Consider the following 14,805-nt stretch of genomic DNA (forward strand, 5'->3'; position numbering starts at 1 on the left):
AGAAGAGAGTACGATTTGTCAGCTACCATAAGTCGGATATATACAAAACGGCCATCGGGGTCAGAATACCTATCTTGGATGGAGTATGGCAGGCCTTTCCTGAAATATACAGCGACCCCACGTGTCTTGGTGGAGTACGTGGAGACCACTGGCGCCTCTAACCAGGATGCCCGGATAGGAACATAGTGGTCCGTTCTCCAGTGAGTTTCCTGCAAACAGATGATATCTGCGCGTTGGCGCTTTATATGTGCGAGCACTTTGCGCCGTTTTTCAGGGGTATTCAGACCTGCCACATTCCATGACACTATGTGTAGGGTGGGGGGTGTATGGGACTCATGTGATGTGCTTATTAGGGTACTCATCCTGTGTCTAGACGTATGACTTCTGTCAATATGATCCAAACGCTATTACGACGCCACTTCCCGTCCCAGCGAGCGCGAAGTGTAGTCAGCATACAAGAACGGGGGGACCGTTTCCGGTCACAAGAGGCTACAGGTAACCTAAAAGAGAGAGGCGGCAAGCATGAAAATCTAACCATAAAAAAACAAAATAACATCATCATACCAGTAAGTACATTACAGTGAGTGAGGTGGGTACTATAAACCCTCCCCCATCTACAGGCGAAGAAAAACAGATAGCTTCCATAGAGCAAACCAAGGGTCTCAAGACCCATTTAACCAACAAGAAGCCAATAGGCCAGAAAGTGAACCGACTCCGCCACAGTATAATGAATATATATCAGTCCGCCACCACTGGAGGATATCTTCTGGCAGCTTCCTCCGGGGAGTCGTACAGCCGGGCCCGACCATTCTCCACCACACGTAATTTTGCCGGATATAACAGCTGAAAACGGATATTGTGATCATGGAGATGTTTACAGATCGGTGTGAAAGCTTTGCGCTTCTGGGACACTTGAATCGAAAAGTCCTGAAACATTAAGATTTTGTGGCCTTGAACCCGAAGCTCTGGGGCCTGTCTGTACGCCCTGAGGATCCTTTCTTTAACTGTCCAGTTATGGTAGCGGGCTATGACAGCCCTCGGCCTGCCCCCCCCACCCTGGTCTCTCCTCTGTCCTAGGCGGTGGGCCCGCTCAATGGACAGGGGATCTTCCGGCGTTTGGACTCCAAGAGCCCTGGGCAAATCAGTGGACAAATACTTGGCAAGTGTTTCTGCCGTAACCTCCTCCGGGATACCAACAAATCGCAGGTTATTGCGCCTTTCTCGATTTTCCAAATCATCTAGTTTTTCTTGCAGTGTGCGAATAAGGACATCTTGATGGGTGGTTAGACCCTCCAGGCGAGTCACCTCCGTCTCACAGGACATGGTTCTGGTCTCCAAGTCCCCCAGCTTCTGGGAATTTGCGGTCACCTGTGCCAGCACCGTGTTAATAGAGGATTGTAGAAGGTCCAATCTTTTGTCAAAGATAGGGATGATGAGGCGGGATACCTCTTGTGCCACTTCAGCGGCCTGGATGTGCATTAACGATACTTGGGAAGACGGACTCGGAGGCCCTGAAAGATTTGGTGGTGTTATGTCTCCAGACACTGACTCGCCGGAAGGCGTCCCCTGGTGTGATTGTGCGGCTGCCACGGCCAGGCCCTTTGATGAGCCCTTCTTCCGCTGTGTAGACTGCATCGTGGAGGCTGTCGCGGCAGAAGGAAGCGCCGTCGAGGAGGATCGGGTGGCTCTAGCCTGCCCAGATTTATTCAAGTACCTGTCCATCCAGCAGATGGTAAAGGCCAGGCGGGCCGAGGGCTTTTATATACGGGATAAGTGCACTGTGGGGGAGGGCCGCTCAACTCACATATACAGCGGCATGAAGATCATCAAAAGCAGGAGAGGGTCCCCCAGAAAACCAAGCACACGTCCCAGGAGGGATTTTCTATGGTTATTCCCACCGCTCTTCACAGGTCTCACCCCAGGATGTCTAGGCAGTAGGTGAGGTAGTGGCTATGTCAGCAGAAAGTTGTAAATTAGGCATCCATACAGCGTTTCAGGGTATGATTTGCCACGCAGACTTTGTCCCCTCTCAGTGGGCAGTGAGTGCAGGGATATAGAGCAGTCCTGTGTTATGTGTAATTAAGTCCTCAGCAGCCTGCAGGGTGTATTTGCTGTGTAGCAGGGTCTACCAGCAAGGGGATAGGGAGATATGTGCCTCCTCCTCCCCCCCCCCCGTTTAACTTATCTGTGCCGGTCCGGATCGGCTTGCCCACCGACTCCCTTCGGTGTCCTCCTGCGGCAGCTTCCTCACATCCAAGCCCTGCTATGGGCCGAGAAGCAGGCGTTCAGGTCCGCGGCCCGCCCGTGCTCTGCGATCTCCCGCCTGCAGTGGGAACACCACGTGGTCCGCTCTCCAAGATGGCGGGGTCCAGCCTCACCACCGCGCGCGGCGTCTCTGTGCCCACTCTCCGGGCCGACTTCCAGTGCCCTTATGTCGCTCCCGCGACTCAGCAGACCGGGCTCCTCTGCTTCTGCCCAAAGTCCACGCTGTGCGGCTCCGGTTTCTCGTCCGCCGGGCCGAGTTCTCAACAGCCTGCGGGAGCTCAACTAAAATGCGGCCACCTTGATGCCCCGCCCACCGGAAGTCACTTTAGCTCATCTTAAACACGGTCCAATAACATGAAAATAGTCTCTTGGAACGTTAAAGGGCTGAGATCCCCACAGAAACGGACCAAACTTTTAAGGCACATGAAACGATTGCATCCTGATGTGGCCCTATTGCAGGAAACTCACCTTACCGAGCCGGAGTTTAAGTATTTGCAAAAGTTCTGGGTGGGTCAGGTTTTTGGCTCGTCGGCAAGGGAGGGTAAGGCGGGAGTTATAATTCTGGTACATAAAAACTTTGCGTTTACACTGGTGTCCCAGGAGCGGGATGACGAGGGCCGTTGGATCCATCTAGTGATGGAGCATGAAGGGGAAACCATCAGTATTCATAATGTGTATGGCCCAAATACGGTTAACACTGGTTTCTTTGGTCACTTGGAAACCCAACTCCAGCAGGATCGCACTAGGTTTTTGATTTTAGGGGGAGACCTTAACACTGTAAGGTCTTCAAAGGAGGATAGGAGCGCAGGGACTAGTTCGCAGAGAAGCAGAGATAGGATCTTGCCCGACTTTTTAAGACACACGGCCCTAATAGATGCGTGGAGGAGTTTACACCCAGATGCGCGGGAATATACACATTTCTCTCATGTTCATCAGTCATGGTCGCGTATTGATTATTTGTTAGTTAGTGACGCAATGGCGCGACGTTTACGTGAAGCGGCAATTGAAGATCTAGTTATTTCGGACCATGCTCCGGTTACCATTACATTGGCTGACACAGTAGCTAGAGGAACGGATTTTATCTGGAGGTTTCCCGCTTTTCTGGCAAAGGATGAGGGCTTTACACAGAAGCTTAAGGGGTGGTGGATGGAATTTGATGGGGATAATGTAGCGCATCGCTCGGAACCATCATTGTATTGGCGTACAGCCAAGGCGGTAATAAGAGGGAAAGTCATGCAGTATATGTCTAATCTTAAACGTAAGACGACCGAAGGATACAAGGCAGCGAGCGACAGATTACGGTGTGCATACACAGCATTTCTACACTCTCCATCACTGCCATTGGGGGAGGAATGTAGGGAAGCCAAGCGACAGTTTGATCAGTGGTTAGACAAAAGAGAGAGTATTTACCGGACCGCGTTTCGGCAATAAGGCGGGCAAATTATTAGCGCGGTTAGCAAAGGGGAGGTATGCACCGGCACATATTTCAACACTTAAAGAATCAAACGGAATTTCTATCTCGGACCCAAAAAAAATCAATACCATATTAAGTAAATATTACCAAGCCCTTTACTCAGAAACACCCATAGATCTCCAAAAAGGGAGGGAATTTTTGGAGAAGGTGAAGCTGCCAGGGCTCACCCAGGAGCAGAATGGTCATTTGAGCGCGGAGATTACACTAGAGGAAGTTTGGAGCGCCATTAAAACATTATCTAACGGAAAGGCTCCGGGTCCGGATGGATTCACAGGGGAGTTTTTCAAATCTCTGAGAGAAGAAATCAGCCCTACCTTGGTGGCATATTATAATACTTTACTAGGAACGGGAGCTTTACCAGCAGAGGCCAAGGTAGCGCATATAAAAGGTGTTACCCAAGAAGGGGAAGAATCCTCTTGACCCGGGGTCGTACCGCCCCATCTCGCTGATAGATCAAGATCAGAAATTGCTCACAAAAATTTTGGCCAATCGGCTGGCTATGTATCTACCCATACTGGTGGGAAAATCTCAGGTAGGATTTGTAAAGGGCAGGGCTGCAGTGACAAATTTACGCAAGGTATTGACGGTGCTAGAAACAGTCAGGCACGATCCCCAGCCAGGTACCAGGCCGGCACTTTTAGCGCTAGACGCAGAGAAAGCCTTTGATAACATACAATGGGAATGGCTGGGGATGGTGCTAGACAAAATGAACATTCAGGGAGATTTCCGGGTCTTCCTGAAGGGAGTCTACAATAGCCCGCAAGCACGTGTTCACTCCTCGGGGTTCCTATCAGATCCCTTCCAATTACATAAAGGAACACGACAGGGTTGTCCCCTGTCGCCCCTGCTATTCAATCTAGCACTGGAACCTATGGCCAGATTCCTGGAGGAATCGGATATGTTCAGAGTCATTCAAGTGGGATCTTGTGCAGTGAAATTAGCCCTGTTCGCTGATGATGTCATACTTTTTATGTCATACCCTCAGGAGCATTTAGGGAAGGTTTTTCAATTTTTGCAGGAATTTGGGCAATGCTCGGGATACAAAGTCAATATAGCTAAGAGCGAACTGCTGGAGTTGGGCAGGCCATTGCCTAAGACCTTTTGGCAATCCTTGGGTTGCGGGATATCACCGGTGGAACACTGCATTACCTATCTGGGTATCAAAATAGGGAGGGTACCAGACACTCTGTATGGCTTAAATTATCCCCCGTTAATTAAAAAAATACAAGCGGAACTCACTAGATGGGGCCAATTGCTGTTGTCCCTCTTGGGAAGATGTCATCTGATCAAGATGGTTAGTTTTCCTAGATTGCTATACCCCTTTCAAACGCTACCTCTCTTATTAAAGCATGTGGATGTCTCGAAATTGACGGCTTCATTCACTAAATTTATATGGGCAGGAAAAAGGCCGCGCATAGCACTCACCAAGCTCATGATGGGTAAACAAGAAGGGGGTGTGAACTTTCCGAATGTCAGGGGTTATAACGTGGTCTGTCTTTTGCGTCATGTAGTAGATTGGCTTCATGAAACAAGCAATTATTCCAATTTAGATCTGGAAGGGGAGTATGCTTCACCTTGGAACCTGAAAGCTTTGTTACATTGTAGAATCGCTTCTCTTCCGTGCCGTCTCAAAACCTCCATTGTATTGAGGGATACAGTTCTAGCTTGGAAAGTGGTACGTAAGCAGTTGAGGTTACCCCACCTGGTATCGAAGTATATGCCGTTGAGCGGCCATCCGGAGTTTTTACCGGGAATGGACAAGGGGGACGGAATTGCCTCATGGGGAGGGTAGGCATTGGTAGCGCAGGGGATCTTATGCATACAGAGGAAAAGAGGTGGTTAACTGGGGAGGAAATCACCGCTAAACTCAGACCCATAGTAGGTAGAGTCAATTTTTTGCAAGTACTTCAGGTACGAGCATTCTGCACCTCCAGGCTCAGGGATTTGAGTAAGGAAGCTACCTCGCACACTCTGGATGAGGTCATAGGTCCAACAACTGGGCGGGCGACCATTTCAGGAATGTATAGGGCATTGAGAGAGGGTTTTGTTCGTCCGCAATTAAGGATTAGTTTTAAAAGCTGGGAACGGTGGACTCAGGATCCAGATATAGGAGAGATCATACTGGGGGGTTGGGAGACGGTACGGAAGAGTGTGATAAATGAGAGCTGGAGGGAAACCTATTTCAAGTTGATGCATGCAGCTATATATGGCTTTAATATTCTGCCTTCACAATCTTTCCCTGACCGCATTACAAGTTGTCCCAAGTGCAATACACCGCTGACGAACTTGTGGCATGGAGTATGGGGGTGTGTGCATACGAAACGATTTTGGGGGATGTTACAGAAATATATTAAGGACCATTGGAAAACGAATCTCCCAATGACGCCTCAAGCGCTACTATTCCATCAGGCGCGGCCGCCGGAGGAAGAGGGTGCTCGAGGAGTGAGGTCACCTCCCGTGTTGGTGCACACGATTTTATTGGTAGCTTTGAGATGCCTCCTGAGTCACTGGTTAGAGGCAGACACGCCGGGGTTAGAATTGATTGTGTCACGGCTGAAACAGTTATTGGTTCTTGAGAGGGCGGAGGTGGAAAGGCGGAAGGAAACGGGAACCAAGAAGCTATTTGATAAGTGGCAAGTATTTATAGAAACGCAATGTACAACAGCCGAAATAGCGGAAATTGTTAGGCCTTTCCAGAACACAAAGTGGTACTGCACGCAGCTCTTGGCAGGCGTTTTAGGGAGGATGCAACTGTGAACCAGATGGGGGAGAAAGGATGAGTGGAAACTCATTGATGATCTAGGTGGTGTTGGAGTTGGGGGAGTCATGTTTGTTTGGTCCATCTGAAGATCGACAATTATGCCATGTTTATATGTTGATGTGTTTATATGTTATGTTAAATGTAATTCAAAAGTTAATCCCATGACAGTTGAGTGCTGCGCACTCATGATGTAACTCTTACGTGAAATGTTTGTAAGAAAATGTGAAAACTGATAATAAAAAGGATATTTTAAAAAAAAGAATGGCCCATAGAAGGCTCACGGTGGAAGAGGCATACGCCATGTTAATTTCTGACTCGCGTCCGAGGTAGAAATGTTGTCTACCAGTGATAGCGACGACAGCGATACGCTTTCTGCAAATGCAAGTGTCGCTGCAGAGTCCACAAGCACAGGGCATGTCGCAGAAGTACCACAAAACACAGCCCACTCTATTCCCCCAGAATATATTGAGTGGGTGTTAAGGATCTGCCAGGCACAGCTTCTGTGTCTACGCCCATAGGTAATCAGTCTGCACCTGCTTCTATGTCTGTGAGACTGACTCCATCTTCCACCACTCAGGATAGAAGGCTTAGGAGTGGGAGAGCCTATCACAGCCTGGCCAGACGGAGCTAGCTCCCGCCCTCTGTCTATTTATACCTGCCTTTCCTGTTCCTCCTTGCTTGTGATTCTTCTTGTTTGGTTTCCTGGCCCTGCTGCAGCTTCTGTACTATTTGACCCTGCTTCATATGACCCTGGCTTACTGACTACTCTCCTGCTCTGCGTTTTGTACCTCGTACTCTCCTGGTTTGACTCGGCTCGTTCACCACTCTTGTTGTTCACTGTGTTGCCGTGGGCAACTGCCTCATTTCCCCTTGCTTCTGTGTACCCTTGTCTGTTTGTCTGTCGTGCACTTATTGAGCGTAGGGACCGTCGCCCAGTTGTACCCCGTCGCCTAGGGCGGGTCGTTGCAAGTAGGCAGGGACTGAGTGGCGGGTTGATTAGGGCTCACTTGTCTGTTTCCCTACCCCCATCATTACAGTGGGTACCCACAGAGTCATTTTCCCCTAATATCCCAGAATTTATTGCCGCACCAGGGATAAATATTAATACGGAAATTTTACAGCCCTCGATTTTTTTTAAATATTCATTACAGATGAACTATTGGAGCTGGTTGTCAACCAAACCAATCTGTATGATCGCCAATTCTTTGCTGAAAAGCCAATGTCCTCCCATGCAAAGCAGTGGCACCCCACAAATACTGGCGAACTTGAAAAAATGTTGGGGCTCATTCTCAACATGGGGTTAGTGAAAAAGCCCTCAATCCGGTCATGTTGGGCAACAAGTCCTACACATGTCACACCTGTTTTTCCAGCCGTTATGACCAGAAGCAGATATGAAGTGCTAATGCAATTCCTTCATTCTAGCGACAATCACCAGCCCCCCCCCCCCCTGTAGTGATCCAGGCCGTGACCGCCTGTATAAAATAAGGCCCCTGATAAAAAATTTGGAGGAGTCATTTATGCCGGTGTACAACCCCGAAAAAACCTAGCGGTGGATGAATCGCTGATGAGTTACAAAGGCAGGCTCTCATTCCGCCAGTACATCCCCTCAAAGAGAGCAAAATATGGGGTTAAAATCTACAAGCTCTGTGAGAGCGGTACAGGCTACACATCTGCCTTTAGAATTTATGAAGGCAAAGACCGTGATATTAACCCCCCCAGGATGTCCCAGTGAGCTAGGATACAGTGGCAAAATAGTCTGGGACTTGATGCAGCCTCTGCTGAATAAGGGTTATCAGTTATACAATGATAACTTCTATACCAGCGTCCCCTTGTACAAGCACCTGCATGCCGCTGACACAGGGGCTTGTGGAACAATCCGCAAAAACAGAAGGGGCTTGCCACATGAGCTGGTGAGAAAATGCCTGAGAAGGGGGGAATCAAGTGGTCTTTGCAGTGGAAACCTTCTTGCAATAAAATTTAATGACCGCAAGAATGTGTTCATTCTAAGCACTGTTCACACAGACACAAAAGTGACAGTGAGGGAACGTGGTCCCACCTCTGATAAAGAGAAGCCGGTCTGCATCACAGACTATAATAAATTCATGGGGGCAGTGGATTTGTCTGACCAGGCTTTACAGCCATACCTTGTGCAAGGAAAATCCCACGCCTGGTATAAAAAGGTGGCCATTCAACTTATTCAGATGGCAACATTCAACGGCTTTGTGCTGTACAAAAAAATCAAATGGGCAAAATACTTTTTTTAACATTTCTGGAGAACATAATTGACCACCTTTTATTTGAGTCCCCTGACCCCAGACACAGCCATGAGGCAGAAGATGTCCGATGGCTTGTGGAACGTCACTTTGTACACCCTGTGCTGGCTACTGAAAAAAAACAAATACCCCCAAAAGCCATGCAGAGTGTACAGCAAAAATGGAATACGAAGGGACACACGATTTTATTGCTCTACATGTCCCTCTAATCCTGGTCTCTGTAACTATCCATGCTTTGAAATTTATCATACAGTCCCACATTATTAAAGGGAATGTGTCGCTAGAAAATGATTATTATTTTTTTTAGTTAAATAGTTAGTATATACATGATTACACATTGTTCTAATTTTTTTTATTTTTTCACAAGTCAGGAAATATTATAAATTAGATTCTAATTTATAACATTTCCATGTGCTGGTCACTAGAGGGAGCAATTCCCAAAATTGCAGCATTGGCATGAGGTAAAGCAACCTCATTGCTTTATGCTGCAAAATTGGAGAAGACACACTCGCTCTAGTGTGCTCAAACAATCCCCCTCCTTTATCCTGGCTAGTGCCAGGAGAAAGGAGACGGTTGAATGTTCAAACCTCCTACACTGTATGCCGCCATTTTTGGAGCGAATGCACAGTGTAGTAGCCATCACACAGTAAAACACGACCATACACAAACATAACTTACCTGCTCCTGCTGCTGCCGCCGCTCCCTCCGCTCCTAGTCCTTGCTTCTGAACATATGTCCGGAAGCCGCGGCCGGAAGTAGTCATCTTACTGTCCGGCCGCGGCTTCCGGTCCACATGAAAATGGCGCCAGATGTCGCTCGGCCGAAGACCTTCCTTTTGGACACAGACGGCGTACACTATAGTGAATGGAACGGCTCCCGTTCGCATTCTCTATGGGGATGTATGTGCCGTATTCCATCTCTGTATGTGTCGTTAATCGACACATACAGAGATGAAAAAAAAATGGCAGCCCCCATAGAGAAGAAACAGTAAGAAAAAATAAAAAAGTAAAACACAAATAAATAAAATTTATTTTAATAACACACTAAAAGCAAATTTATCTAAAAAAAATGTTTTGCGAAACCTGTCCTTCAACTCATTTACTTTCACACTGTTTTGGTAGGGAGAACCAAAAGGGAGGGTTACTTATTGGATTAGGGAGAACCAAAAGGGAGGGTTGCTTATTGGATAATGTTTCACTGTAAAAATGCAGCAATACCGTATTTTCTGGAAAAAACTTTTTTATTTCTTTCCACCTATTAAAAATACTCACTATACCCCTAGATAAATATTAGCAAAACATTTAGGGTATGTGCACACACACTAATTATGTTCGTAATTGACGGACGTATTTCGGCCGCAAGTACCGGACCGAACACAGTGCAGGGAGCCGGGCTCCTAGCATCATAGTTATGTACGATGCTAGGAGTCCCAGCTTCGCTGCAGGACAACTGTCCCGTACTGTAATCATGTTTTCAGTACGGGACAGTTGTCCTGCAGCGAGGCAGGGACTCCTAGCATCGTACATAAGTATGATGCTAGGAGCCCGGCTCCCTGCACGGTGTTCGGTCCGGTACTTGCGGCCGAAATACGTCCGTCAATTACGGACGTAATTAGTGTGTGTGCACATACCCTTATACTTGTCAAAATGACCTGCAGTGCCACGGAATATATAGCGTGGTTTCCTAAAATCAGCTCTGGCGTACAATGGCCTCCAAAAGCCAAAATGGACTCCTTCTATGATATGCCCTATAACGGGTCCGTATAATAGATTAGACACACATATTTGGTATCGCCGTACAGAAGTATTGCAGTGTATTATAAAGCTGGGTTCACACAACCTATTTTCAGACGTAAACAAGGCGTATTATGCCTCGTTTTACGTCTGAAAATAGGGCTACAATACGTCGGCAAACATCTGCCCATTCATTTGAATGGGTTTGCCGACGTACTGTGCAGACAACCTGTCATTTACGCGTCGTCGTTTGACAGCTGTCAAACGACGACGCGTAAAAATACAGCCTCGTCAAAAGAAGTGCAGGGCACTTCTTTCAGACGTAATTTGAGCCATTCTTCATTGAACTCAATGAAGAGCAGCTCAAAATTTACGGCTGTCAGAGAAGCCTCGCAAAATGCGAGGAGCTTTTACGGCTGAAACGAGGCAGCTGTTTTCTCCTGAAAACAGTTTGTCATTTCAGACGTAAAAGCCTGCTATCGTGTGCACATACCCTAAATGCGATCGTAAAAAATAATATGAAAAACCTACTTTTTGCCCTTACAAACTGCTTTATTATTAAAAAAAACTAAATAAAGTTAAAAAGTTACACATATTTGGTTTCCACGGTCCGTGCATTGCCCAGGAGCCTGGACCGCAAAAAGATAGGACATGTCTTTTTACTGATGTGTTTTGCGGTCCAGGTTCATAGAAATGAATTCACGCGGCCATGTGCACGGCCCCACAATTTGCGGGCGGCTCGTGGGTGACACGCCACGGCCATCTGAGACGCAAATCACGGCCCGTGCACTCCACTACGGTCATGTGCGTGGGGCCTAAGATGAGGCTGGCTTTAGCTACATAGGTGCCCTGTTAACACATTTTTCCTGCCTGCAAAAAACTCTGGCTCAGAATTGCTTCAGGAATTCTGATGCAGATTTTAAACTTTTTTTTTCTGCATCTTCCAAATTTTGCACATCATTAAATCTAAGAAAAAAACTCTCAGAAACGAGCGCTGCAGGTTTATTCGGCCTCCTATTGATTTCAATGGGACATCAGAGACAAAAACCGGGGCAAGAAAGAACATGGCGCGTTTTTTCCATGAGCGGCAAAAAAATGCCCGGGGGAAAAAAAACGCCTCTGCCTCCAGTTTAAATCAATCGGGGGCCATTTCAGCTGTTTTGTGGCACTGATTGTGACGCGGTTTCCGTGTCAAAATCAGCAACAGATACCTCTGTGTGAACTGCCCCTAACTATCTGTAGCAGAATTTGAAGCAGAATATAAGGGTATGTGCACACACACTAATTACGTCCGTAATTGACGGACGTATTTCGGCCGCAAGTCCCGGACCGAACACAGTGCAGGGAGCCGGGCTCCTAGCATCATACTTATGTACGATGCTAGGAGTCCCTGCCTCTCTGCAGGACAACTGTCCCGTACTGTAATCAGGTTTTCAGTACGGGACAGCAGTTCCACGGAGAGGCAGGGACTCCTAGCATCGTACATAACTATGATGCTAGGAGCCCGGCTCCCTGCACTGTGTTCGGTCCACTACTTGCGGCCGAAATACGTCCGTCAATTACGGACGTAATTAGTGTGTGTGCACATACCCTAAATGAAAACTGCATCCGAAATCCATGCATAGATAATTTTATGTGGAATTCTAGTATTTGTGCCACGAATCCACATCTGGAAAAAATAAAAAAATTCTGGGGTCAATAAGAGAATATTGCAGAAAATTTCCGCAATGTGTATACAGACATGCAGATTTACCATTGAAGTCAAGAGGTCAATTTCTTGCAGATTTCGGTGCGGAAAAGCATTCAGCACGCAAATGTATCTTATCGACGTTATCTCCGTTGTTCTGAATACATACAATGAAGCAAGTCCAATGTATCAAAATCTAGTGCGAAGGGAAGCGCAGATGTTGACCACAGCAGCCAATCAGATTACAAGAGCCATTTGAAAATGTAAATATGATGACTGGTTGCTATGGGAAACGGCTCCACTTTTCGTCTGCACTGGAGGTCTTTTTAGACTCCATCGTCTGTGGCGCGCTCTTCTACAACCGCTGCTCTCTAAAGTTTTTACGTTTTGTAGTACAATTTGTAAACTGCTTAATAACATTATGAAGTACAGAAATCTGTGGTAAGTGCTCGCAATATTCACATTTACCTCATAAATACGACATAGGTTTACACAACACATGTAGTTTGTACAGTCATTTTCCTCACAAATATAAGACTGACAATAACCGTCATGGAAGAAGAAGCCTCAGCAAAATCTTCTATCAGACTCGGTGAGAACCGTCATATAATAAGTTACTATAGGACACATTGACAAATCGTGACATAACGGTCTGAGCAGCAGCAGGAAAGAAAAAGATCACGATCATCAGGTGTCTAGGAAAAGATGTGACTCCAGCGATACACAGAGGAGAAGCAAAGGAAATGCTGGTAACTCACAGTCCACAACGTCTCCGCGCAGGGCAGCCCGATCACTGGTAACAAAGACGAGATGAACCCTCAGCGCTGCAGGGCAATGTTGGACCCGCTGTCCGTCCAGTGAAGAGAAGCCGCTGCATAAAACGCTATTGCCCAAAAAGAATGTGTGTGATCATCAACAGGAAACATGAGAGCTTCCTGTGACATCATTGGACTCCGCCTGCATTATGTTCTCTTACTAAAGAAAGTTGTGCCTGCCCTGAGTGGTGACCTGCCTGGGAAGAAGCCCCTCCACACTGCGGGGACAGGCAGGACCTGGTCACTTCCTATGCCCATAAAGCAGGATGCGGCTGCGTAGATCAGGAAATCTGGCTCCCGCCAACCTCCCACAGATAACATTGTGTGCGTGTCCGCCCAGATTATCACCCCGCCATTTCCAGCAGAAATCTTACTAAACCGTTCTCATGCCTGCAATGTCTCCTCAGATCCTACATGTAGAGAGTTCACTGTCATCTGAGACATGTGGAAGAAATGGTGGCATCTTCTGTCACCTGTGAAAGAAATGTTAGAGATGGAAGGAATCCTCAATGTCAAGGGGTTAGGCTATGTTCACACGGAGTATTTTGCAGGAGGAATATCTGCCTCAAAATTCAGTTTGGAAGTTTGAGGCAGATTTTCCTCTCCATGCACACCGATTTTCGCAGCGTTTTTCGCCCGCAGGCATAAAACACCGCTAAATACGCTTTCTCTGCCTCCGATTGAAGTCAATGGGAGGTCAGAGGTGGAAACGCCCGAAGATAGGGCATGTCGCTTTTTCCCGCGCGACAGTTTTACTGTTCGCGGGAAAAAGACGCAGACGCCTCCCATTGAAATCAATGGGAGGCATTTTCGGGCCGTTTTTGCCGAGTTTTGCGACGCGGTTTCCGCGTCAAAAAACTTGTCAAAATACTCCGTGTGAACATAGCCTTAAGGGTATGTTCACACGCAGTGAGCAAAAACGTCTGAAAATACGGAGCATTTTTCGCTGTGTTTTTTACAGCCGTTTTTGGAGCTGTTTTTCTATGGAGTCAATGAAAAACGCCTCCAAAAACATCCCAAGAAGTGACATGCACTTCTTTTGACGAGCCGTTATTTTACGCACCGTATTTTGATAGCGACGTGTAAAATAAAGGCTCGTGGGAACAGAACATCGTAATTCCCATTGAAACAATTAGTCGTATTAGGGGCATTTTTTTCAGGCGTAATTCGAGGCTTAAAGCGCCTGAATTACATCTGAAACCACTGCGTGTGAAGGGCGCTTTACGCCTCGAATTACGCCTGAAAAAACGCTCCTAATATGCCTACAAACATCTGCCCATTGCTTTCAATGGGAATTATGATGTTCTGTTCCCAGGAGCCTTTATTTTACGCGTCGCTGCCAAAATACGTAGTGTAAAATGACGGCCCGTCAAAAGAAGTACAGGACACTTCTTGGGACGTTTTTGGAGGCGTTTTTTATTGACTCCATTGAAAAACAGCTCCAAAAACGTCCGTAAAAAACGCGAGTTGTTAAAAAAACGTCTGAAAATCAGGAGCTGTTTTCGCCTGAAAACAGCTTGGTATTTTCAGACGTTTTTGGTCATTACGTGTGAACATACCCTAAGACAAAATTTGTTCCGATTTTTGGGAAATGTCTCATGAGACATAACGTTTTTACAAATTGGCACCGCTGATAAGAAGCCACGTTGTGTAAATCTGGAGCATCTTCAATCTTTAGAATTTTATATCCTGCCCATATACATATACAAATGTCCGGCTATCAGCCTTCACTCTCGACACCCCCATAAACCGGCCTAATAAAGGCTCTTTCACACTCGCCATTTATCAGGCAGACGA

The 14,805-nt window shown here is 46.9% G+C and overlaps 1 protein-coding gene across 1 annotated transcript in view; it reads right to left on the bottom strand.

Moving 5' to 3' along the window:
• CALCRL (calcitonin receptor like receptor) overlaps positions 1-13,278 on the bottom strand; it is a 243,873-nt gene extending 230,595 nt beyond the window's left edge. The window contains exon 1 of the mRNA XM_075829949.1: positions 12,952-13,278. The gene's annotated coding sequence lies outside the window, so the exon portion shown is untranslated. The remainder of the gene's footprint in view (positions 1-12,951) is intronic.
• Between the last annotated feature and the right edge of the window lie 1,527 nt (positions 13,279-14,805).

This window comes from Rhinoderma darwinii, chromosome 6, assembly GCF_050947455.1.
Source record: "Rhinoderma darwinii isolate aRhiDar2 chromosome 6, aRhiDar2.hap1, whole genome shotgun sequence".
Lineage (NCBI taxonomy): Eukaryota > Metazoa > Chordata > Amphibia > Anura > Rhinodermatidae > Rhinoderma > Rhinoderma darwinii.